The sequence below is a fragment of the Atractosteus spatula genome, chromosome 5, assembly GCF_055471065.1.
Source record: "Atractosteus spatula isolate fAtrSpa1 chromosome 5, fAtrSpa1.hap1, whole genome shotgun sequence".
In the NCBI taxonomy this organism is placed as follows: Eukaryota; Metazoa; Chordata; class Actinopteri; order Semionotiformes; family Lepisosteidae; genus Atractosteus; species Atractosteus spatula.
Window position 1 is genome coordinate 17004039 of NC_142710.1, and position 27683 is coordinate 17031721.

Below are 27683 nucleotides of genomic sequence, written 5' to 3' on the forward strand. Positions count from 1 at the left end.
AGGCCAATGTCCACACAGACCTTTTTGTAACACCCAATATTAAATCTTTGTGTTTTGTTGCATATACATTACCTTTCCTGGATTTAACATGGCTGAGCTGGGATGGCAGCAATATATTCACAGCCCTATTAGCCTGTTGTAACCAGACGCTGAAGATCGTGAAGGGATTGCTGACAATGGCAAACCGCTGCTGATCATATGATCACAGCACAAGGACTTAGGAAAGAAAGGCATCCAACCTGCTCTCCAGCCCCTGAAACGTATCTGAATAAGCACTTCAAACACAATCAGAGGGAGAAAATTACAAAGTGCGGCACAGAACCTGAAAGCATTAATACCCACTAATGATATAATTTCAGAAATTCGGATCAAAATATTAGCAGCGCAAAGACCAAGAATATATGACTGGGAATATTAGCAATTCAGCTACTTCCAAATGCTGTGCAAATCTAGACATCAACTACTTAGGAAAGGAATACTAATAAAGCTGCTGAATTTCTAGCACCAGGTTTACAGCTAGAAGCTGGTTGTGTACCAGAAGAACCAATATGAGCTGCAAGAGGCAGAACCCCTTTAAAGTGGACTTTCTGACTTTATGTAACTTTCAGCAATCAAGATCATTTGCATTTAGCGCTTTTTCTAGCCAGTCTACTTGTCTTTGAAACTGTAACAAACCATTATTCACTTTGGAATGCAATTATATATATATAACATCATAAGAAATTGGAGAATTAAAAGGAACTGTCTTTTTTAGCCTTTGTATTAAAAATAAACCAAGGACTATCTGGTATGACAAGTACCCTTGTGGCACATGTTTGAAGCACACATAGCCATCTTAACCTGTGAATCATACACACTTTCCTTCTGTGTATTATCATTCAAACTATGCAGGGAAAATTACTATTAATAGCTTTCTCCATGGTTTCAGTAAGAAGCTGAAAAAGTTCAAAATCTGTTCAAGTGCAGCTGGATCAAAAAATAAAAACAAACAGGCGCTAGAACCATTCACAAAAGGTTTCATGAAGGACTAAAAAAATCCCAATTATAATTTCACAACTTCCATTCATGATTCACACACAATAGCTGTTCATGACAACCCTAAGAGCTGTATCACATTAGCTAGCCATGTCGAAATTACTGTACAACACCATCGCAGCAGAGTAATGTTGTGTAACCCTGTTGAGCAGTTCATGAATCGTTCAGCATCCACAAACATTTAAAGGCCTTTCGCACAGGTTGTGAATTATGATCCTAATTAGCAAAAAGTTAATCATATTTGGTGTCCATCACACAAGTACTCTTGTGACAGTGAATATTGAGTTAAGTGCTTTAAGATGGTTACATTTTAAGGTGCTGTGTAAAATCAAGTTTATTGCTAACAGAAAATGTCAGACAGAAAGTGAACAGCTATTCAGTCCACTGGGTCTTTAATTGTTTAAATGAATACTAGTCATGTGCAGATTTAATCAAAAATAAAAACTGGTGCTTTGAAACAAAACTTCACCATGTAATCACCCTTTTGGCATCGGTCTTGCAGTTTTCTTGAACTGATGTTAATGCACCAAAGTACCACTTGAAGAAGGCCAAGGAAATAGAACGGAAGAGGCATGTAAAAAGTAGAATGGATTTAAAAGAGGGGGTCAGAAAGAAACTGTAGTGAATGCATCTGCATTTCACAGGTGAAAATTATTAAAACACCAACAGGATTTGTAGACCTAATGCACTCGTCATTGTACACACAGCAAGCATTTCTTTCCATATCATTGGCGCTTAACTGAAAATCCTCCTCCCACCTGAATGTGCCCGCTGTCCTGAAAAGATTGTTTCTGTGCTCCAAAACAAATTGCACATTTGAAAACAAGAAATCTGTTTAAGAAAATGTATCATTTATGGTAAGCAAATACTGGATGCTTACATAACTTGAGAGCAAACGGCTTCTAGTAGCTTTGTAACTTAACAGTAAAACAAAGGTAAAGACCTCTCATTATTTTAAACCTTCACTTGCTCACAGTCAACCCAACTTTTCACAGTGGCATTAAATCACACAAGGCCTCTTTATTCCCAGCTCCAGTTAGACACAGTGGCTGCCAAGACTGCAAACCACCAGCACTTGGTTCCAGCCCAAGGACTCTGCCAGTCTACCGCAGAATTGCAGGCACGTGACCCACTGACTGAAACATTTACAATGATGACACAGAAACGAAATCTAGGGGGGCTGCTAAATTTACTGACAGACGTGGGTTTTCATCTATGGAAATGAGTCTAATGCACCTAGCAATTATCGTAACTCTTTCCTCTTGCAACCTAAATCCCTGTTTATGGGCATCTGTTTATCATTTTAAAGAATCTCTCGGCAAATCCTCTGCAGGCATCCTGGATACAATTGATAGAGGCAGATGGAAATGTGTTGCTCCACACACACACTGAATTTAATTCCAAGTGACTGTATTTGGGGCATCACATCTAACATGCTTCCTCACTATACAGAAAAGACAATTTCAGAGATTCGAAGGCCTAGAGATGGTTGGTTTTTTCCATTAAGGGGAGCTGGATATTATGTACTATTCTCAACTGAGGTTTGGGGCTGTGAAACTGTCACAACTCTCCTGACTGCAGCGTTTCCTGACTGCTAAAAGGCTCCACCTCCACGCACTGTTTTCATTGCACCGCAACTCATAACGATGAGGTATGTTTTAACAGTTTGAAACGCAACAGCAAAATGCTCAAGTTAATGGATTAAAACATTTTCCCTTTCAAAAAAACAAAACTGGTGGTAAAGCTTTGAATTCACACTGGTTGACATTCTTGAAGCATGTGCACTTTTGACTCTGGGAATTCCAAAAAGAGCAACTGTGGAGTTTCGGGTTTGAAAAGAAAATGAATAGGGGTAGGAGGTAACAATCTATCTTTTGAGCTAAAAAATATTACAATTCTCAATACAAAGTGCGGATTTTGCAGCCTGTATCTTCAGTCAGCAGAGGCACGCGAGGTCTTTCTTTGCCCCTATAAAGGATCTTCCTTTCTGATTTCACCACTTCATTCTTCCTTTGTTAGCAGTCGGAAATGCCTGAAGAAGGGGAATGAAAATATTGGCATGTTCCTACAGCCTTCCAGAGAGCATGTTCCTGCAGCTGTGTTACACGCTAAACCCAATGCCTGGTGGGGTGGTTGACTTTCCTTTTATCATTCCCTTCTGTCGTGGGCAGTTTCTGGACCAGAGACGAGCACACACGTCAACATCAGATTTCATACTAAACCATAATGTATAAAACATTTCATCCCACAGATACCATGGCTCAGGATCTGCGCCTGTGACTAGAAGGTTGCTGGTTCAAATCCCGCGGCCAGCAGAGGAATCCTACTCCGTTGGGCCCCTGAGCAAGGCCCTTAATCCCAACTGCTCCAGGGGCGCCGTACAATGGCTGACCCTGTGCTCTGACCCCAAGCTTCTCTCCCTGTCTGTGTGTCTGTGTCTCATGGAGAAAAGCTGGGGTATGCGAAAAGATAAATTCCTAATGCAAGAAATTGTATAGGGCTAATAAAGAAACATTATCATTATTTACATTATTATAATATAGGAGGAGACCCACTTCTTCCACCACTGGGGGACACACAGCAGCCACTGTGCACCTGCAGGCCTACTGCACAGCAGATCAGGAGGAGGAGTGAGAAATTAGTACAAATGAATTAGGACAGAAACTTATTTTGCCAGGTTTTCAAGGAAGTCCAGAGTAGAGTTTAGCCAGGACACTGGGATTAACACCCTACTTTCACACTGTCCAGTATCTTTAGTGATCCATGGAAACAAACATAACCTCAGTTTTAAGTTTCCTCTGTTGGTGCTGAGCCCCACCTGTACAGTGAATAGGAAGATGGCAAGAGGAAACAGACTGTGGCAAAACCAGGTTTAGATATCTCTCACAGCTTAATTGTCATTGGTATCATGTTCCCAGCTCATTTAACTACACAATAGGATGTTTGCAGAGGTGTGCAACATAATTTTAATAATTTATTAAACTGCTTAAGATAAGCTAAGCAATGCATCTTTAAGACAGAATGATTAAGCAGGATTAAACAAATGCTTAAAAGAAAACAAATATCACAGTTTATTCAAAAATCTTTGAAGCACAAAATGTACCCTTTCGCACTAGGCTCTGTACATATCCAGATAGGTGGGAGACCAGCTCCTGGGTGAGGCTTGTTCATTTCAAAGCCTGAGTGATCAGACCTTACCGAGGGGCTGTGAGGCAAGTTGTCAGGATTGATCCTGACAGATCCCTGATCCCTTCTGCCAGAGGAGCCGATTCTAGCATGGCCTCCAGCGCCCAGGGAGATAACGACACTTGTTAACATGCGTTGTAACTGTTTCTGTGAAGCCAGCCACACACATGACCCCACATTCTCCTTTTACACGGAGGAAAACCAGCCTCATTCTTAGTAGGACCCATTAAACTTTCTGCAGCAACCCACCCTTGTACACTGCTTAATCCAGAATAAAAAAAAATGCATTTCCTTTGTTAACTTGGTATTGGATACTCTGAAGATAAAATACATACAACTACTCTCAGTTTAAGTATTTGCTTTGGTATTTAAATTACACATGGTGGAGATGGGGGGTCTGTGACCTCTCATACGAGCGTGGAGGTGTTACAGTATTAACATAAAGATCAGAGCACAAATACAATCTAAGGGAACTGAAATCTCACAATCTGTTCCTTAAAAAACCCAGGGTTTGTGATGGTCAAATTTGTTATTGTTGTTGATCTTTGTTTCAGGAGCATTTGTCCTGGTTTTCCATCAATCATGGCTTCATAGTCTAATTTGAATCCTGGGGAAGTGATCTCCTGCCCTTTTAGCAAAGCCCAGGACATGAGTGATGACGTCACGATGGCAGCGCGTGCCCGTTTCCAAGTCTTGTGGGCTGCACTAAGGAGACAGAAATATCTTCATGACAGACAGGGCTACATGACGCCACACGTGCAGCTGTCTGCATGATGCCCCTCCTGGTCTCTCTGCCAATGCAAGTGCATTTCCATTTTCTCCTGCAGCTAAAGCAGGGGTCAGCTTTCAGAACTGGCTGTTTCATCAGAGCATGCGGGTTGTACACATTTGGTTTGCTGTTGTATCAACAACACAGCTCAGAGCAGCTTCATACGTTTTCAATTAAGAAGGTCAGAGTGCTCGAAATAACTCACATTCTGGTATCTGAGGGATCCGGAAAGCTTAAAGATCTGTTTGCTCTGTTCCACACTGCTACAGTCCTGGTTCTTTCCCTATTTTTATGCAATATTCTGTTTTGCACATCACCAGCCAATCTTTCTTTTCCTCTTTTGACCTTTTTTTCCCCCAAAAGAGAAGACGAAAACCCATGAAATCAAATCGATCAGTTTCACATGAAGCAAAAAAAAATTAAAGGAGAGTAAATATATTGCACTGGATGAGAAGCTCCAGTGGAGGCTTGACAAGACTCTTTAGATGTTTCCAGCAGGCTAAGAAGGCTTAAGAACCATTTTACTTCAGTTACTGTCACTCTCATAAAACAGAAAGGCTTTTCTAACTGCAGATTCTGGCAAAACTCCGCCCGTCGTGTTTAACTATCAGATCAAATTATAGATTCTTGCAGTGGGAATGAACATATCCTCTAACACCCTGCTCCCTTTTCCCCTCCCTACCTCAACTTGTAGTTTTGTATTCCTATGTCAAGGAGGGAAGAGCTGAGATGCATCGCCTTCCCTCCCCAAAGATTCAGAAGTCTCAGTCAATTACTTTAACCTAAGTATTACATTAAAGAGGAACACCAACTTCAAACAGCCCAGTTAGCTAGTTAGGGACTGTGAGACACCTTCTGCTCATTAAATAGACATCAGAAGGCTGTGTTTCTACCAAAATACCTGTACACAGTGTGATTTCCATTTAAAATGCAAGCCCTCCCAATTTCACTTCCTACCAAAACCACTTCACAGCATGATGTAATAGTCTGCTTCCAGTTTTCATCCCACTTTCTGTTTCTCCCCTTGCCTTCCTGTTATTGAGGCAAAGCATTAGCTGCCATGGAGAATGTCCCGTGTGGACGCAAGCCACTAAAACAATGGTTTCTTTAACTATGACTGTAACACCAGCAGTCACAGGAACTGATATATATATATAAAACACTGCCAGCAGGTGCAATCATTTTTACCAGGGTTCGGGGGAGCTTGTGACCTGGGATGAAAAGCGTGCAGCATCTGCCTCGCCTTATGAGCTTAATTATGGAAAAAAAAGATCCAGATGTATGACAATATACTGTATAACATGGAGGGGATGAACCGACTAGTTTTCATCATGCCAAGATGCAGAACACCACTGACAACATACATTTTCACTTAACACTTTTTTGGTGTAATTAATGCTGCATGCCTCTTGATTTGCCTTACAAATTATATTAAAATATTGTTCTTTTCTTACCAAACAGATGTAAGATGGAGAAAAAAAAAGCCTGGTAAAGTAAGTTAAAATTGGTTCTCCCCATCTTATTCTCCTCTAAACGACTTGGCTGCAGCTTTTATCCAAAGGACGTTTTGTTCCTACCCATTAATGCAGCTGGAGCATCATGCTGTGGGGTACAACAGCAGATCCCCACCAGAGTTTGAACCCACAACCTTCCAGTCGCAGGTCCAGAGCCCTAACCACACCTCCATACTGCAGCCCGATAGAGAAGATGTTTGAAGCAGAAATTTAAGAACGGAAGAACACAGGTGAATGTATAGAGGAATCAGAATTAGTGAATTGAGAGATAAGCCTTTTTAATGAGTAAATGTATATTAAAAGAAAATTTGCATTAAGTAGTGGGAAATTCTTCTGTACACAGGGCAATCAAGAGAAAGTCAAACAGCTGCTCTGTGACTAGAGTGCTAAATTACTCCAATCAGCACTATTTAGCTAACCCTTGACAGCTCCATGCTGTTTGAATAAATAGTAATAGAAAGTGCATCACTTTTTGCAGGAGTTGTGCATTATGTTTCAGATATCTCAGTTTGAACTTCTAGGATAACACATTTTAATTCCACTTTCAGCAGAGCACCCCTTATTGTGTCACTGATGCATTTACCTCAAAGTGCAGTTGCAAGTTTCATTTCTTCAAAATGTACTCCCATTATCACTCGATACAAACGGCACTTCTGGTAATACGATTGAAACAAGGTGCGTGTTCTTGGCTGGACACACCAATTAAATTGAGTACATTTACATAACTACTAAATGTGCAAATTAACTATGGTTATAAAAAGATTAGGGGTATATTTTTTAATTACAACAAAGAGTGGCAATGCCCACAAAGCAGAGCAACTATAGAAGATACAAGGCTGTGAAAATGTAAATGACACCTAAGCACTGCTAAGATGCTACATAGTAATGAAGGTGCTTGATTATCACATTAAACCACAGTAAACACAGTGAAATGAGGAGGGAACTCATTTGTTACAGATGCAACAAAGTGTTTGAAACTGAACTTCGGCACTTCAAGATTATGAAAGCAAGTAGGAATGCAGAATGACTTTTTTACACCTCAGTTTCTTTTTTTTTAAAAAAAGTAATATAAGCCTTCTAGTTCCAATCTGGCAAAGAACAATTTCCAAGTACAGCCATATAAATCTTAGAAAACACTTTAATTGAAGCATACTACTACATCATTTGTTTTATTAAGTAAATTTGCTGAGTAGCTTTCAAACAACATTATGAAAAGATTAACATTATTTCTATTTACTAATGGAAACTGTGAGACTACACACAATGAGATCAGATCATTCATAAAATCACAGGATCAGCAAGCCAATGGTATTATTAAAAAGTATATAATTACAGAGGGTTATTAATTAATTTGTCCACGTACAAAGTAAAACACATTAAGAGCAGAGTTATTAATCATAAAGAAAACACTTGACAAGTTAACAGAAATGAGTTTCATAATTATATAACCTTTTCATGTCAATGACAGCATGCATTTAAGCATTTGTTTAATGTTTTTTAAACATTTTTTTTTCCTTATGGCAGTGCGCCCTGTTCCCATTTGTCTTCCAGCACACTGAATAGTCAGACTTATTCATAAATGTGGAGCTACAAACGACAGCAACGGGAATAAAAATGTGTTTCCTTCCTAAAAAATGTTTACACCAACAAAGCAGTTAAAAAAATAAAATGACTGTTTTAAAGGTCATCTGAAAGGGAGGAGAGTGGTTAGTATCATTAAGCTTCCATGTAAAGCTCACAGTGATATAAACAGATTACAGGGTTTGTAGGCAGACCGATTGATGAAGGAAGAGTCACAGATTTGAATTTTGCATGCAAACAATTTGTCTTTTCAGCAGTCACATCTTTTCAGGTAAGAAACAGTATGCAACTATTTTGCCTCAATTTGATATTTGGTAATACAGTACAGTCTGAGAGCTGTGTCCACGAGTAAAAAGGCTTTATTTACTGAAATGCATCAAAAAACAAATTAAGTAAAAGAAATCCCTCCACAACTGATATTAATGTATTTCTGACACCAGAAACAGAATTTGAAGTCCTGTTATAGATGTGTAACCTACTTTATAGTGTTCCAGCAGACACCTTTATCTCTTTATGAATTAACCTAAGCATGCAAATTTACAAAAAGCCAAAATCCAATTTAGCTATCCAAGATCTTTTTTTTTTACCAGTCATGACAACTGTGAGCAGTCCTCAAGAAACAAAACTCGTTTGATTTTTCACTTTGTGGCTTGTCAGGACTTGAAGGTACCACCAATAGAAATAAGTCTATGAACTCTGAATCTGGGCATCTGGCCTGACTGAAATGCAGAGTCATGTCAAATGACATTAGGTAGCAGAATTGTGGCGGGCACCGGTCAGAGGTCATCGACCAAAATTAGTCTGATCCACAAAAAAAAATTAATCTCGGCCACATTTGAGTTTTTCTTTTATGTGAATGAAAAAAAAATGCCTTTTGAGTTTTGCCACACAAGTTTTAATACTGAACTCCTGAGTCACTGTTTGTAGTTGAATCATTATTCTATGAATGTATTTCATTTGGCATTTCTGGGAAATGTATAAAAGTGATAATTTTATGTTTCTAATAAAGTTATCATATGACAGCCTAACACTGGCAGAATATTCAACATGGGTGTAACCAACAGACAGTGCAGGCAGACCTGTCGGAACTTCTGAGCCCCGCTGCCAGTAAATATTGTACAACAATAAAAACTTTTAAAAAATATTTTCAGTGAAAGGAATAATTCCTACAACATACGATTCCTTCTTAGGTTTTGTACACAAAAGCAAAAATTCAGGCCATAATGGGTTAATACACATGCACAAGCCTGGCTGGTAAATGTGATAATCAGTGTGCTGGAAGGAGCCGATCCTTGACTATTTTTAGCTGAGTACACAAAGCCCTGCCTCTGTACTGTACTGTTTGACGACAAACCACTGGGTTATCAGCAGCAGCAGAGGCTCTGACCACCTCCTACTCTGAACTTTGACCTTCTGTTCAGTTCCTTGCTTGCTATGAATTAGTTACTAGATTCTTAACTGGCAGTACAACCATCTTAATGTGTAACACTTTTCAGAGCCATTTTGGTTTCTCAATCTTTGAAAAGAAAATTACACCACTCAATGGAGTAAAGTAAAAAGTGCAAGAAGTGTCCATTTCTGATTATCATGCAATATAATTTTTTATTAGGTAGCTTCTTAATTTACACCATGCTTTATCATTTTCTGGTTTGGTTTTTCTGTGATTGGTTATATAGGATTATAACCCTATGATGATGTAAAAAAAACAGCGAGAAAAGAAACCAAGTTGTACTGAAGCTTAAAGTCACCTTTTTGAAAACCTGTGTAGAAAAGATGAGCAAAAATTAAATTGCTGAAATGGTAAAAAAAAAAAGTCATGCAAGCAGCCTCTATACACAACCTTACACAGTTCCACATGCAAGGATAACAAATATTTATCCTGCTGCTCCCAGCCTCCCCTATCACCTCCACTCACAGGAATCTTTTTTTAATTAAATACGGCTCTAGGACATAAGTCGAAACACCCAAGAAAAAGTCCTTGAAGCACAGAAACTCCTGCGGCGAGTCCTAATCCTCAGTGTGCTGACATCCTTTTCTTTATCCTGTGTAGCACTCTTTATACACACGGGCACTGGGCTTCATATTTACCAGCACACGGAAGACTTACATGTACAGATATAAAATGTTTTTATGAGGTCTGGTCTGACAGTATAAAAAAATACATACATGACGTCTACCTTCTGTGCATCTGTATGTAAGGCCAGAACAGTATTTTGGAAAATGGATTGCTGGATATTTGAAACCATGGTTAAATGCAGAAAACCACAAACCATTAAGTGAATATTCATTGACTAATGCAATCTCAAGGACCTTTATAAAAAATACATTATATCCAGTAGATAGGTAACATGTATATAAAAAAACATCCTACAGTTTAACACACTAACAATTAAAAAAAAAACGTTAAAAATCAAAAATATCTTTGAGATGTCAGTGTGGTTTCTCTAATGGTCAGAGTTGAGAGTGAAAGACTGTTGCTTTCAAGATCACATGAAACACTTTCTGGGTGCTGTGGTGAGGCCTGTCCCTCATATAAAACCATTTGGTTCTCACTTAATAATCTGGGGCACTCCCACCCCATCTTGAATTTCTCAATGTGTGGGCATAGGGAAAGAACCACCTCCTCCCTCTGCACAGGCAGTAACTGATGTTTCTCCCCTCTATGGCTCAGTGCCATAAACTGACCTCCGAACGAAAGCGATTTCTCCTCGCATAAGATTAACGGTGCAGTCCTTACAGGAAACTGCCCTCCTGGCAAAGCCAATGAGAAAGTGATTGCTCAGAAATCGCCAATGAGTTGAAAGGAAGAGCATCTCAGCCACAATACATAACTAACAGAAAAATACACTATAACTATACTTCAGCTTTAAAGTAACTATAGAAAAGGTCAACAGACTTTAATTTAAATGATATCGCCGACTTTCAGCAGATTTCTCTTTAAAGGAACGCAGAATAATTTCTGCATGTGTAAAGCCTGACAGTGAACAAACTGCTAAATCACTTGAAGCCCATAATGTATTCATAAAGCAATACTACTGTCAACCCCCAGTGTCGTATTTTATAAAACAGTTCTACATCATATGTTTTCAAGATTCAGATGACAGCGGCCTGTATACTGGGAGAATCCATGATGGAAACAAAGGCCTGCTGGAGCACAATCTCCCTGCCGCCATCACATTGTGGCTGTTCTGACTGCCCTCACGGCTTGCTGTTTAAAACACTAATCGGTTTAGTTTATCCCACTCAGCTGCGTGTGAGGCAGATGTTTGTCATGGTCACAGCATTTCTCAGCGTTCATTCTGCAAGATTACCAGCCTTTTTTTTTTTGATTGTCCTAATTCCTAATCCCAGAAAAAAATAGAAAATATTATGACCAATTCATTGTGTAACTGAGCAGGTACAATTTCAAAGACTTTCGACGCATTATGAATCCAAACCGCTCATTTCAGTGGGGGAACCAAACAACTGTGAAATATCTGCAGCAACTGTAAGTAATAGTAAAGGAAATGTTTAAGATCTAAATGCTCATTACTTCATCAGAACAAAAATATTCACTGTGTTACACAGGTGAAGTATACCTGCAGCCCAGAAGATGCAGAGGATCGACGTCTGCACTAACAGACTTCAATCAGCGGCCAGCTATTTACAGCCAGAGCAATCCAGGTGATGCCCATGGGATCTCAGTCTGTAAAGAAAGTGAATTTTTGGGGGGGTTCTCACCTTATTATTAAGCATGTGGCAAATCCAAAAACCCTGATGAAGCAAGTGAAACTCTGATCATTGAAACATGATTTTGGCTACACAACTACAGGTGCTTCCAGTGAAGTATATAGTAAGGCATTTGCTCAAGAGGAGGACGTTTTAAGCAATCCGTTGCCTGCTTTGTTGATTTGCTACTGCTCCCTTGCCAGCAACTTGGTAAAAGCGGCAGGCAAAGAAAATTCCCTTCGCCCGAGACAGACAAGGGGTCAGACACAGGTTGTGACAAGAAAACCAGCCTACACCTAACCCAGTTATGTGGTGAAGGGAGATTTATGCGGTTTATTGACGTTTTCATACAGAGCAGTAATACACAGCAAAATCACTCTGCCCAAGAGTTTCAACCATTATAGCACCCCGGAAACATTTTTATGCATTCAGGTTATTGTGTCATGCTAGTTAGTTAAATGCACATATCAAAAGCACATGTATGTGTCAGCCATTGAAATTTAATCTTGTAGTGCCCAGAATGGAGCTACCGTTGTTTTTCTTGCTACACTGGCAGATTCAGGGTATGTCATCATCGCATATCTTGATTTCCACAGGTAGTTTTGCAGGGGGAGCATCACAATCTTCACCTGTCTTGACTCTTAACCCACTTATTTCCATTGCCTTCAGGCTGCACAACTATAATCTTCTCATTCAGTTTTGTCTCAGATTTGAGTTTCAATGTAGCTCACTTCCTGTGTTGCAGCTAAAAAACAAACTGAATTCTTGACTTTCATGTTGCGTTATGTAGATAAGGGTTATAGGATGTGTCTAGTTTAATGCAACACTTAAAGCTGCAGGTCGAGGACACATGTTGAAATAAGGCTTAGGAATCTGAAGATGTTAGAAAATATTTTTGGAAAGGATTTAAATGTTATTTTTATAATATTATCTTAGGATATTGGATACTAAATAATCATTATAGAAACCCTCATTAAAGAGCTAATCCTCAGTGTAAGTGGCTCAGTTGCATAAAGTTGTTCAGTTGCATAAAAAAGCAGTGAAATGCTAAAAGCTACTCACACAAGTCCGCTTTCCCAGAGATGTGTTGTGTCTTGTGATGTTTACACTAACAAGGTGCAACTAGTTAACACACTGTTCAGTACCAGAAAGCAGAGCAGCTTCACTAAATCAGACAGCTTATTTTCATTAAAACAAACCATTTTTCTGATAATAAGATTAATTAAGACTGAACCCTCACTGTCAACGGGCTAATCAAAATGACACTTCAGCATTATTGGACATGTCTAATTGACAAAGGATCACACACTCACACCGACAGAACAAAAACAACTATTTTGAGTAAAGTATAACATTAAAGATGAGGTTATAAATGAAGTGAATTAAGTTTTAAAGTCAAGGTAACATGCATAACACTTCTGATGTCACTTGGGGATTTAAACTCGATCACATCCACTGCCAGTGGCCAGCATCATCTGTTACCTACTTCTGAAAAACAACAATAACAAAGGAACAAAAAGATTCCTACCTGTGTGCATTACACACCTGGAGTCTTCTGACCACCCCCCTTCCCTTCACATGTCCCGTTAAGGACACCCCTTCCTTTTTCCTCTTAACCTCTTCCAGGAAAGACGTACTGCAAATGAAAACAAACTGAGGTTAAAATCACTTATACACTTTAGCAAAAAATACGCCCAGAAGAGAGATCCTCTTCTCCTAATGATTAAAGACTTATTGTCTTTATTGTCAAAATTGATAGATTGCCCTTCTAGATGCTATCATGGAGCCACTGTGTTGGTACCAATAAAAAAATCCTTATGAGGAGCATTTACAACAGTCTAATATTGTTGTTTCCCTCGTTTTAATGCCTGGAGAAGTTCTTCACATGTCAGTGTAGGTAAAGGATATTCTCCTAAACACCCTAAACATTTACAGGGGTATGGGTTCACTGCCAAACCCAATTTGCATAGATCACAATTCACAGCAGATTGACAGATAAGCCTATTAACAGATGCCTTCTCTCTCGGTCTTCAGCCACTGCCCTGTCTTCACTCTTCCAGCAACAGGAGACCTCTCCACAGGTGAGAAGCCCTCTAGCATGGGAAAGTGCTAACCATGACATCCTGCAGCTGAAATACTTCATTTTTCTTCTGATATTGTTGAGACCTTGAAACTCTGATTTGGCCACACCTCGGTTAGACAAACTGAGGTTGGAAACTGGGTAAGATCTCAGTTCCTGGATGTCACAATGCTGCAAGTACCTTGAAACAGCACCTCATTATTCATGAAGACACCAAACTCTGCCACCTGAGGAATCAGACATATGGCACTTATTTGGAGTAAACAGGACTGTATATTAAAACATCTTTGTTTTTACATATAGGTATTAAAAAAACAGACCAAAATCAAGTCACTGTTTCACTTCAAGCCTTTTTCAACAAATAAGATCCTTCTTGATATTTCAGCCACCATGTTTAAAGATCACACACCCCACGTGCAGAATCAATAGACAGCTCAAACAGATTGGGAAAAGGTCTTCATTCCAGCATAAGACTATCTGCTGTTCCAATATGCAGTCAGAAATTACAATCAGCACAATAAGTAAACATTTATGAAGAAATAAATGTACTGGAAAATTAGTTTCTCTAGCTGCAATTCAGCTTGTTGGTATATCTGAAGAGGGAGAAAAGTACAGATAATTACAAATATTACACAAGAACATGAAGTGTTTCAGGAACTGGTTCACTCGCGTCTGCTAATAACACCTTGATGAACACATGAGTGTGCTAGGTCCAGCTCTGCCCTTGTTGAGCACGTACGGACCCAGCAGCCCAGCACTGATCCTGATCCATGCTCTCACGTATCGAGCCACTTACATACCCCGTGCACTGCAGAGGACTTGTCACACGTGCTCTAATTTACATTAATAATGTACCTTTTGAGTGATTAAGCTGAGCGAATCAACCATTTCCACAGAGAAAATGCCAACATGACAGATCACTATTTACATTTGCTTAGTTTTATGTACAGAGAAGCAAGATATTTAAATGTTCATAATAAGTGGCATGCATAATCGCAACAATAGGTTCACAGCTCAGCTCCATCTCATATTTCTAACAGTCTCTGGAAAACGAAGGTTAATTAGCCACCCCTGCTAAACTTATACACTTCAAAAGTTGTGAAAATGCTTTGTGTTAACAGCACACCTTCTATGCACACTGAAACACAAGCACAATCAAATGCACAGACATCAGGCTCCAGGTACGAATTACAACTGGCATGATGTTCTAATTCCCTATGACATACATTTAATTAAAAATAAAATATAAATAAAAGACTTCCATTTCCTCTTTTTTCTTCCCTTCTTTTAGGTTCACGCCATCTTTAGACTCTAGGTATGGCACAGCAGTTTTTCCTCGATTTCAAACATGTAGCTGTGAAATCCTCAAAAAATTAAGCGGATTTAATGTACTTGATTTTAGTAACCATGACTGGGGCCACATTAGTAATTATGTTATCTGCAATCCCAGGAAAGAACAGGTTCCAGAGGCTTAGGCAGATTCTGCCCAAGAAGAAATAATATTTCTATTTGAGTCCCAATACTGTATTTTAAAAAAACAAGCTAGTTTATTTCCAGTATTAAACGAACTTAAGAAACAAAATGGCATCAACCACTTAATGCATCAAATTTACATTCACAAAAATGAGACCTTCTACAGCTAGAGGAATTAATTTGACAAAACCAATACGTTTTTTAAAACAATATGTATTCCATAGACCAGAATTTCAAAAAAACATCGTAAAATAGCATCATTTTATCAGTGGAACATGCTTCTTGAAATGTGAAATGTGCATTTTCAAGAGACTTTTCAGAAGCAGCTCTTTGGCAGACATGCCAGTACAGACACTGGGAGCAATCCAGAGCTCTTTCCCGAACTGCACAGCTTTTCCACTTGATACCAAGACCTTCTGAGTTCAAGCTTTTTGTTTGCAGGGCAGAGCGAAAGCAGCCTAAAATATTCCCCTAGCCACAAAGTATGATTTTGTGTTCAGTGGGAGGTCCTGATCCCCTGTGGCCGCTGTTTTTTTCCACTGCAAGAGTTTAGGCGGCATTTTGCCCCAGCTGGAGCCAAGACTGTGAAGTGGGAAAGGGGAGGAGGGCTGTGTGTGTGTGTGTGTGGGGACGGATTCTTCTCTTTAAAACAAGGCTCCCAGGACACCTCTGTGCTATTCATCAACTGTTTTTCCGGGGCTGTGAAAAATCAATGCACTCCACACTGCAAACACTTCATAATGACAGGGGGGGAAAAAAACTGCAACAAAATTGATTTGTTTAAGTACAATAATACAATTTAGCTGCAACTTGTAACAGAGCTTGAGATCCTAAAGACACACTCACTTATAATAAAGCTATAAGCAGCTGATGATAAATGAAAAATATAAAAAATCACCGGAGTCATTTGAATAGACAGTGGGAAACGTAAGAAATATTTCACATTTCTTCACATATACTTTACATACACTTATGGAAGAATCATGCTTGTTAAACTCACTCTCCACACATTTCAATGGGATCAGGTTCTAGCAAACACGGTGGCCAACGTTCTGGGTGCAAAACAAGTGTTTCTTTTCTTCCTGATTGAGTCTCTCTCTCCACTTTAGGGTCATTACCGTAGCTGGCTGAAAAACACTTCGCCTGAAACCTACTGGGGGCAATGGATGAAAATGAAAAATCCAGTGAAATGCCCCTCCACAGGTATACCACTATAGAAAGCATTGTGGCCCAGCCTTGTGGCCTTGTTTCCCACATCCCAGATTCGACACATCTTTCACGCTTCAGGGACCCAGGCTGTAAAACTACTCAAACCCCTCTGCATTAACTTGCACACAACACTCACTACTATTTTTTTCTGCCAAAATAATATAGTTTTAAATGAAGTATATGCATATCTCTTTTTCTGGCATAATTTCAGTAAGATTTACAGGTGCTGGTGGAATTTTGACAGCTAACAAGAATATTTACACAAAAAATAACATTTCCAAGCAACACGCATAGTGTTATACTACAAATTCCATAGCAAATATTGTAGTTGTAATTATAAAAAAAAACAAGCACCTGGTACGAATTACATAAATCGTAAGTGTTGTATTAATCATAAAGTTTATAACTTACACATAACATTATCTCTTTTACATAAATTGTCAAGCTACAGCTCCTGTGAGTATTCTGTCATTAACCGTTCACTTCTGTTTTTCCACCTATCTTCTTCCTTCACTCTACAGCAAATGGCAGGACAGCAATATCTCCTATTGCACACAGCTCTTCATCAATTCATGCAAATGATGGCCAATCACACGAATGGACCATTTAAGAGAGTTTAAGAGAATGTGCTGTTACCGTGTAATATCTTCACATTGACCAGTATTAGATCCAGGTGTCTTTAATTATGCAGTATAGGGTATAGTGCTTTGAAAGGAGAAACATTCAGGCTATATATTTATCTACATTTCAGCTTCGCATGAATACTCAAAACCTATATGTTCTTTTAGATGACCTTCTAAAAGCAATGCTGTCCCAAAACCCTTATTCCCAGCCTGCAATCATGTAGTACTTAGTGTGTTGAGACTCAAAACACATATCTTGTAGATTTGCCCAATATACAAATGACAATCAGGGCACTTTGGAGTGGATCAGCTAGTAGAGACTCTCATTCGTAATTCAGGCGGAGCCCTAAAGTCCAGGTACCTCCAGCTGACAGCTGACAGGGACTGGGATGACCCTAGATGAAGTGCACAATGAGCCAATCGCAACACAACTTTGACACCTGGAACCAGCCTGCCAGTTCTAGTGTGATCCATCAGGGATGCATCCCTGCTCCTGACAGTGCTCACTCTCCTGTAGGTCTGCATGTTAAATGTCAGGATCTGAGGAGAGCCTTCATAGGCCTCATGTCCCTTTAGTGGGGGGGGGTTAAAATAATAATTGATCCAAAGACATAAGAGGAAACTCATATAAAATGGCAAGTATTACTTTCAAAATGGTTCATGCTTTGGGTTATTTTTTCACCAGTAGATTTACTCTGACAACATGACAACCAACACACGCACAAAAACATGACTCCATCTCTTATCTATGGCTCGTAACTCCAGAGAAGAATGTTTGCTTTCCAGCAGGCATTCACTTCGAAAAATATTATAATGTGCACAATGAGGGTATCAGGTCGTTGAGGCGTGACTAGTTGATCAGAACACTCTTAAGATAACTGCATGATGTGTCAGTTTTATGAGGCCATTTACTTTACTTGCCTGGTAATGGGATGTGAAGAAAATCATATGACAATATAAAACAATGAACCACCTTAAAGGCCGTTGTACTCAGGCCTGTATATATATTCCACCCACCCGATATGTTTAATTGAGTCCTCCTGGAATCAAATAACCTATACTTAACAAACACAAACACAGCAGATAAATCACGCTTTCTGCCCTGCTAACAGGAGGCTTCTCAGTGTGAAAAATTGTCAGTATATATAAAGAAGCCCTTAGCTGGATCCCAGCCTCTTTTGAAGTCATTCTCATTTTCTGAGGACAAGGTCCTCCTGAGGGCCATCGTGGAGACGAGATGTTCGAACCCCTGCCGAGACGGCACAAAATCAGCAGTGCACAAACCAGTAAAGCACACCGCGGCTCATCCCTGAATGCTGGGAGACCGAGCGCTGAGCACCAGAAAATGTGAGCATTATATAGCCTAGTCTTTCACTGCATTGTCCTAATTTGCAAAAATTTACATTTTAATTACAATAGGTTTCTTCAAACTGCAAATTGGCATAGAAAAATCTGATTCTTATTTCCGCACTCACCACCTTTGAAAAGAAAATCGACTCACTGTGGCAGCACATACTGGAGCTCCCCTATGCTGTGCAGTGAAGCTCAGCACAAAACTTCCACATCACACATGGTACACACTTGCTTTCATGGCACACTGCCGCATTTTTTAAAATTTAAACACTTGTTACACCAGGCACTATAACACTCAAAACACAATTTAGCAGAAAAATGACAGAGAACGGTTGCCTACTGTAGCAAATCCAACCAGACTCACTGCTTAAATACATGCCTCCCAGTCATGACGGTGCTTTAGCTTGCATGCAGTAGGCTAGCGTGGGCCGTGCTATCCCCAAGTCATAAAAACAGATGCAAAGACAACTTCTGTTGAAGTCTGTAACATGCGCAGCTTTGCAATCCTAGCTCTCCGACAATTACATATTCTCTACAACGACTTCATTTTATGAAGCATGGCTACACCACTGCTAATTTTAAACTCCGAAAACTTAAAAAGGACAATGCCACACAGAAAAAGTAAACATAACTACAGACATCTTTAGATGCTTTCAGCCTCACGGATATGAATCTGATCATTCTGAAGTCGAGGGCTATTCTGGAAAAGGCCATGAGGAGGCCTGAACAAAGACAAGGCAAATAACTCTTTTAGCTGTTGCCTTGAAAGCAGTTTTACAAATGCTGCGTGGGAGTTTTAAAAACAGGTCTGAATCAAGCACGATATAATTTCGCATGTATTATTATGTTTCCAGCGCAAGGCTCGACAAAAGTGTTGTGTGCGTCGGCCCTTTGATTACCTCTACGCACAACGATGTGCTTCCAGTTGTCACTGCCTGGAATACAAGCAGAGATGGGTCTTCTACAGGTTTCCTGTCGCTGGCACGTTGTAGATCATTTAAGATAATACCAGAGATGCCGGTTTTGTTTTTAACGATTAAGGCTTCAAAGGGAACCCTACAGACATGTTTATACTTAAAAAGTAACAGTGAAAACTTTTATGTGCAGCTTAAAACAAAATCGAGAATGTTATAGTTCCTAAAAGCTTGCCTTGGAAGGCTTTGGACTGGCAGCAACAATGTCCTTATTAGCAGCAGCAGCCATTTCTCCTGCAGGAGCTCTAAGAGCTGGTACTATAAGCAGAGCAGATCTTCGCTTCAGCTTAGCCTACTTTAGAATACAGGGCTGCCAGATGTGTTTTGGCCTCATCATAACTCCTAGTGGAGAAATTTTCTACTTGGAAGGAGACTATTAATACTTAAAATCTCCAAACACCTACCATGTTGCATTGGGATGATATCTGAAATCATGTTTTCCAGTTAAACCTTGAGGACCAAGGATGCCCAGGACTTGAGCAGGTCTTTGAGACACCAAAAAGCCGTCTTGGTGATAATATCTACAGTATGTAGAGGAACGTGATTGCCCATACATAAAAAGATACTTGCATTACAAATGGCTTTATGTTATACAACAACTGCAATATAAGAGTCAAACATCACTTCATTTACCTCACGAAATGTATCTGTATGCAATTTTCTTAAAAGGTAATCCCACTCCCATCATTGTCAATGAGCAAACAGGGGCACAGGATCTATTAGTAATAAGAACAACAACTGCATTTTATTTATGAGCCCTTTTCAGGAAACTCAAATGCAAAGCTATCGGCAAAACTCCCCGCTTTATTTTTTTTTCATGCCATTACATTAACGGGAAAATTAAGGATAAGATTATTAACCATTGTAAACTGCAGGCTCATTTTGTAATCCATCCTTTACATTTCAGTGATCCTTTCAGATACAGTAGCTCAAGGAGTTACCAGTGCTGTAATTAGCAATGGCTGCTCTTTAAAATAGGATCTGCATAGCAGTAACTGCAAATTATGCAGCATTTTGCTATGCTAATCCAGGTAATTTGCTTCACGCTGTGCACACTTCCCCAATGTCTTATTAAGCGATTCATTTTCTCACATTAGTCATTCACTCATGTCACAAGTATATTTTACATATGCAAAAAAAAGTCTGACATATATCAAAATGCATTTCTTTTTTACTCAATCACAACAATTTCAGAAACTACCCTCCAAAACATTAACGTGCATTTCGTGTACAGCTTCACTGCAGAAATGGTGCTGGTTCTTTCCCAGATTATTCCTTTTTCCTTGTGGGAATATCCAGATCTGCACTTGGAATCCAAAGAATACTGCCTGTGATGGAAGAGCTGGTACACAGAAGCCTTCCTGACTGGAGGTATCTGTTTTAGAAGCTTTGCCTCTTCTGAATTGCTCATGATAAACATTGCTGAGATACACTGTAAACACAGGCTAGCAAATTGTTACCTGAATATATTGCCATATTTAGGTTCTAGTATTCCACCTCTAATGATCTGAAAACAAAAGGATAAAGGCAGTTGTACAAGTGGTTGAACTTGAACCAATAATTAGATTATATCCCTTTTTAAATTAAATCACTGGGCTTAATCTAGAGGGGGCTATTGAGTCATTAGCGCTCTTTTATTCTTCGTGGATCCTTTTAGAACATCTCTCTTTTCAAAGCTTAAGTTAAACCCCGTTTAGCCAGATGCAGCTAATTTGTCAGCTCAGTTCTCTTCTGTTTCCCAGCCGTCTCGGGGAAACGGTCACAGTTGCTGAGAAACAGTCACACTGTTGACTATACGGTAAAATCGCTAGCAGGTATGGGCAGATGCACACAGCACAGGGAGATCTGCAAAACAAATGCAGCTCCAGTGGCAGTTAGTCCATGTAGGCCACCCCCAGCAATCCACCCTTCCCTCCCCTCCTCATGTCTGTAATTCACACTGGAGAATAGGCTATCTGTGGAGTTATCAGTGGCAAATTTAATGAATCTAATGGCAGAAGGAGCTCTTTTCTAGGCAATTACTATATAAAGGAGAATGTAAATGAGCCCTGATCTGTCACACAGAATAGCTGAGGACTGGTATTTGCATTTTAAACCTCTCCCTCTCACCCTCACATTGTGTCGAGAGAGAGAGAAACTGGATAACAAGCGACAATCCTAAGAAAACATGGTGCCCGATTTCCCAAGCTCATTTCTGGGCTGTGAACGGCTTCCTGCCCCCCACTCCAAATGTGCATGCCCATCTTTGTGAAACAATGCGGTTTTGGACACTGAATTAATTTATACTACTACTACTGCACAGAGGTGTCTATTTCTTTGCTTAAAGAATATATTTTTACCCTTGTAAGAGGAAACAAAAGGGTCAGCCAAGAGCCAGTGACTGCTTTCTGTGCTTGGCAAATAAACCACAGAGTGCTCCTCTTCGTTTTTACGGTGTTTGATCAAGCCATTTAGATTGAGTACAAACGTGAAAGCAAACAATTTTAAAATGCAGTGTTTAGGTGGGTGTTGAATAAGTCTTCTTCTTATGTGTTCTGAAGATTTTCCAAGACCTCTCAGCACATTAAAGCCCTGAAAGAATCTTTCACTACTAATTTATGACATGTAATGCATATTTCCCCTATTACTAAACTGAACCACAGAATTGTGATACTTGTGATACAGTGAAACAGAGAAATAAAAGACATATTTGAAAACAAAAAGTAGGTCATTCTAAAAATATTTAAACAGAAAAAAAAATGTCTAGTTGCTCAACAGGTTTTGAAGCTTATGTGCAGCATATTTTGGATGACAGAAATGTAATCCCAGGCCGAATTTTAAAACCCTTATAAAAGAGAAGCAAATGGCAAATTACAGGCACAGATTTTCATCACAATTCCACACGTGGTCAGGTGTACAATTCATAAGAAAAGCATTAAGAGAGCATAAGAGGAAAAACAAGTACTCTTTGCATGACTAAGATGAAATAAAACTTAACAACAGAGGCATAACCCACCAACACCATGCACTAAGCCCTGTGGTGACCCTTGGTGATAAGAAGGTAATTAATCTCTTCAGAAATCAATTCTAGCGATTTCAAGGGATTTTGCTCAATTGTCACGCCTAGACATGAGATGCTTTTTTTATATTTAACATTTTCTGCACTGTTTCTCCAGCTTGGAGTTGCTATTGTGCTTGTTTTAGAATCAAATAATGTTCTAATTAAACAATTCTAACACAACAGGCTATCCAATATCCTTTTTCTTCTCCACAAAGTAAATCAAAGCGTAAAGATGCCGACTCCTTCTTTCTAACCTAACTTGCCACAACTGTGTCATATCCCAGACTTTTCGAAACTTAGAACAAAAAAGGACTTCAAGGAATAAGTTCTAGTTAGGAACAAAGTCTTTTTGGGCTTGCATAATTTGGTTTAGCACCCATGAGCCAAAACTGGATTTTTTTTCAATTTATTTCAACTGGAAGTTTGTTCTTGAATCTGCAGCGTAGAGGATAATGTGAGCCCAAGCCTTAGGCTACAATGTAATAAGTCAAAACAGAACTGGCAACGTAACTAAAAAAAACAGAAACATCACTTGGGACAACCTCCAACCGACTTTTAAAGACTAACATGTCCTCTAACCCTTAAAATTATTGGGGATAATTAGAAAATATAGTTTGAATGTACCATAAGACAAAATACAAAAAAAGCTTTGTGTATTTAAAAACTGTTTCTGAAATTAACTAATCATCTAATATGAAACACAACAGGGTACTACCCCACAAAAAAAAACATTTTACAATTGACTCATATAAGAGTTTGAATATGAAAAAGTACCTGTGTGCAGAAGTGCCCGCTCATTGAGTACCATATGCGTGTCTGGGTGATAAACCCAACATAGGCTCCATTAATAATATATTAACATGAAATATTTTTAAAGCTGTATTGTAATTAAAAGCTGTCAGAAACACATGCATGTTGTATCAGTTGTATCAGCATAATAGAACTGATATTTATTTTATTTGGTCAAGTACAGAACAGAAGGAAGGCAACAGCTTTTGAGTTTTCAATGCATCCGGACTTTCAGAGAGAACACACAGTAATCTCTACAGGCCTTTGCTATATTTACTTAAAGTGATCATAGTAATTCAGGAGGTACAGTAAGGGCAGTGAGATCACCAGAATGTGCTGGTGGCCACGTGCTGAGGCCACCCAAAAGATTGGTCTCTGTATCCCTGAATTAAAAGCTGACAAGGCTCCCTGTCCAGGAGCAGACCTGCCCCCAGTTCACCTTTCCAAAGATCTTGGGTCTTCCTTCCTTGATGTTTGCCACCACAGGGGCTCGTTAATGGCTAGGTTGACAGTCGCCTGTTGCCCTGGATCTGTGAGACAGCTCTCTTCTCCTTACAAAAGTCCCATCATTTACATCCTTGAAGCCTGGCTGAGTGACAGCTCCCCGCAATACTGCATAGCAATTACACCCATAACACTTGGCACCGTTAACAAAATAAACGTACTCTCACAAATGTGCATTACCAACTCAGTTTATGGAACAATTTGAATATGAGCAAGCAGAATTGTTCTCACAATTAAATAACTTGATTGAATTTTTCATTTTTCTCTTGCAGAATTAATTTCAGTTCCTCAGCATAGAACTTATAATTTTTTTCCTGCACTGAATTATAAAGCATTCGGGAGGATAAAAAAAAAAATCGAGGCCAAAAAATGACTGCGTACTAAGGCAGCAGTAGCTGTACAGTTAGTATAATCAAAACAATTTGCCAGTGAGGGACACACTTCCCCCATTTTGCTCAGTGATATCCTGCTCCAGATGATTAGGAGTGGTTTTCACTTATGTGAATCAGCCAACCTCAATGATTTCACATAGAAAACAATTCAGATTCCATACTATCGAGCTCACCCATCTAACATCTAACAAGGCAAAACATTCTTGCATACAAATACCATAGCCACAAGAAAATAGAAACAGAAAAGGTTACCTTTAATGATATTCTGTTTAAATTCCTAATAGAAATGACTTCACCCTATTAACTTCCTCAGCATTACAGCTGCAGGAATTACTGGCACTCAGTATATAGAACAATGTTATTCATTAATTTACTAAGCACATTAAGTACTGTTTGTTAAACTGTACTTTGTCCATGATACCTCATCTAAGTGCATTGAACACTCAATCATCTTAGCAAGTGGTAGTTAAGACTTCCATATGGGATGATTAGTTCGAAGAATAAGGAGCTAATACTTAAGTCGGTACAACTGCACAGGTTGAAACCATAACCCTGTTATAGCTGGAGTATCTACAAATGTGAAGCTCCCAGGAGCTGCCAAGACAACAGCAAGCATTCACAAGACCGATGGAGGACTGTTGAAGACTACCAACATCAATTTTTTCCCCACTTTGAGTCCTGCCCAGCTCCAGTTTGCATCCACTCTCATAAAAGACAATGTAAACTAAGCCAGCTCTTCATCACTTCAAGTCTTCTTTGGAAAAGACAGTTACAAAGTCAAGACAATTTCTCATTTCAAGGAAAAACTGTAATGAGTCGCTTTAAGAGGAAGAAAATTATCATGTTAAAACGCTGTTGAAACGAAAAAAAAAAACAACCTGATGTAACCACTGCTCGAGCATTAGAATGAACTCAACTGTTTCTCAATCATTTTTAGAACAATATTAGAATGATGTAGGGTTAAGGTGAAATTGCACACCTGAAATGATGTGCTGTATCTGGTTCAAGATAAAGAGGAATGTTTTTTTGCAGATTTGTGACAAAGAAAAGGGAAGCTGAATTTGGTGAATCTCCTGGTTTTAATTTCAATCTTGTGACATGCAGCAGCCATATCACCCTGCAACTCACAACTGGCAACCCACTGAAGCTAAGCAGGTGTGAGCCTGGTAAGTACCTGGATGGGAGACCTCCTGGGAAAAACTAAGGCTGCTGCTGGAAGAGGTGTTAGTGGGGCCAGCAGGGGGTCCTCACCCTGCAGTCAATGTGGGTCCAAATGCCCCAGTATAGTGATGGGGACACTATACTGTAAACAGGCGTTGTCCTTCGGATGAGATGTAAAACCGAGGTCCTGACTCTCTGTGGTCATTAAAAATCCCAGGGCGTTTCTCGTAAAGAGTAGGGGTGTAACCCCGGCGTCCTAGCCAAATTTCCCATTGGCCCTTACCAATCATGGCCTCCTAATAATCCCCATCTATAAATTGGCTTCATTACTCTGCTCTCCTCTCCACTGATAGCTGATGTGTGGTGAGTGTTCTGGCGCACTATGGCTGCCGTCGCATCATCCAGGTGGAGCTGCACATTGGTGGTGGAGGGGATCCCCATTACCTGTAAAGTGCTTTGAGTGGAGTGTCCAGAAAAGCGCTATATAAGTGTAAGCAATTATTATTATTATGTATTACCTGGAAAATACACAGCTGACAATAATTTCCTGCTCTGGACATCTGTGCAATATATTAGGCAAGCTGTAATTATTGCCTTCTATCACCATTATTTTTAATAGCGACTGTGACAGTATTCCTTGTGCAGAGACAGGTTTCACACTGGATAAGAGAGACAGATGATTGCCATCAAGGGCCTCTTCATGTGAAGAAGAGTGAACTCCATAACAGTTATTGAAGAAAGACTTTCAGCTTCAAGACCACTGCTTCATTGGACCAGAACCAGGTCATGGAGAAACGGAGGATCCATTTTTAAATGACTAGAGCAATTACAATTTTGAGATGGTTACAAGGGTCTCATATCTCTTACACACACTGTACTGCAGCAAGTCACTGAATTTGTACAACAGAAATACAGATCTTTGTGGTCTTCACAAATACTGCTTTCTGTTGTCAGCGACCGTCGCTGTTAGTACAAAAAAAATACATCCCTTTACCCTTACAAAATTGCAGTGTTCATGGGAGGGAAACCATAAGTACAGGAACTTCTTTGACAGTTTCTGTGACCAAAGGCAATACGAGGAAAAGAACAGAACCTTTTCTTAGCCAGTTTCGTAAAGAAATGCCACAGTTAAAGAAACTACTTTCCAACAAGCTGCCCTTTCCTTCACCGCACAAGCAAAAGCACTTGTAACTGCAAGGGTGCCAACTTGTTTCTGCATGTAATGAGGACTGGCAGGCACTTTGATCCCCTCTGAAGCTTGTCTTCTTCTATTGCTGTGACTCGCTGGAGGTCCCGTCCATGCACCAGACTCAGAAACTGCACGTTGTCTGCACATATCAATCCAAACCGCACATCAACAGTTGTATTCTCGAGCAGGGGTGTTCTGAAACAATCCTCTTTCTTTCAAATTCCTGATAAACCACCCAAATGTTACTATGCTTCTGTTAAATGAAACACATGGAGATTTTGTGTGGTTGCTGTGGTGAAAGTGTACAGCTTAGATACTGTCCAAATAAGCAGAGAAACACATTAAGGCTTGGATTCCAGTGCATACCCTTCAGGTCCAGAACAATAGGTGTCTGGAAGCGATTCTTAGTCAAACAATGGCAGGATGGCATGGGGCTGGCAACAGGCGCTGCCACAGGATCTACTCAGCAGTCAGGAGAAACGTGGTTAAAAACAAATAGGCACCCTCCTCCTTTTCCTCTTCCTGGTATCTTTCATGTTTCTTGGCAATCATGTACACTACAATTCAGGTGTAAGCTCTCGTTCTGGTTTAAACTCACACCAAGTCTTATATTTCATCAGGGAGAGAATAGGACGCGTTGCACCAAATCAAACCCTTTTCCTGCATGCTTTTTTCTAACAAAGCAATAATTTTAACTCAGTGCTTTTAAGTGCTTTTCCGGTGCCACTAAAGGACATCTTAAGCTCTGCAACATTTTGTCACGGCACTGTATTGTTTAGATGTAAGAAATTTGTATTTTGTGAGCTAAAAGAATTTTTAAAAATCTCCACACCCTACAGTAGGATTCTTATTTCCTAGTTGATCATCAATTAAATGAGGCATGACAAGTCAATGCTGCGTCTCTAAAACAATGGTTTTAAGCAGGCATTAGAAATTTGGAAAGGACAGCTGTTTGTTAGGGACTGCTTAAGAACGCCAACAAAAAACAAATGAGACAATTTAAACATTCTAAGATGCTTTATTCAAAGTTAGCTTTCATATTTGACAAAGCATACAGTACAACAGGCCATTTCTCACACTATCTAGACAAATGCCCATTTATT

At 39.5% G+C, this 27683-nt stretch overlaps 1 protein-coding gene across 9 annotated transcripts in view; it reads right to left on the minus strand.

Moving 5' to 3' along the window:
* Window positions 1-27683, minus strand: part of zmiz1a (zinc finger, MIZ-type containing 1a) — a 157890-nt gene that overhangs the window by 102765 nt on the left and 27442 nt on the right. For all 9 annotated transcript variants that reach the window (XM_088915930.1, XM_088915939.1, XM_088915934.1 and 6 more), the window contains exon 2: window positions 13322-13429. The gene's annotated coding sequence lies outside the window, so the exon portion shown is untranslated. The remainder of the gene's footprint in view (window positions 1-13321; window positions 13430-27683) is intronic.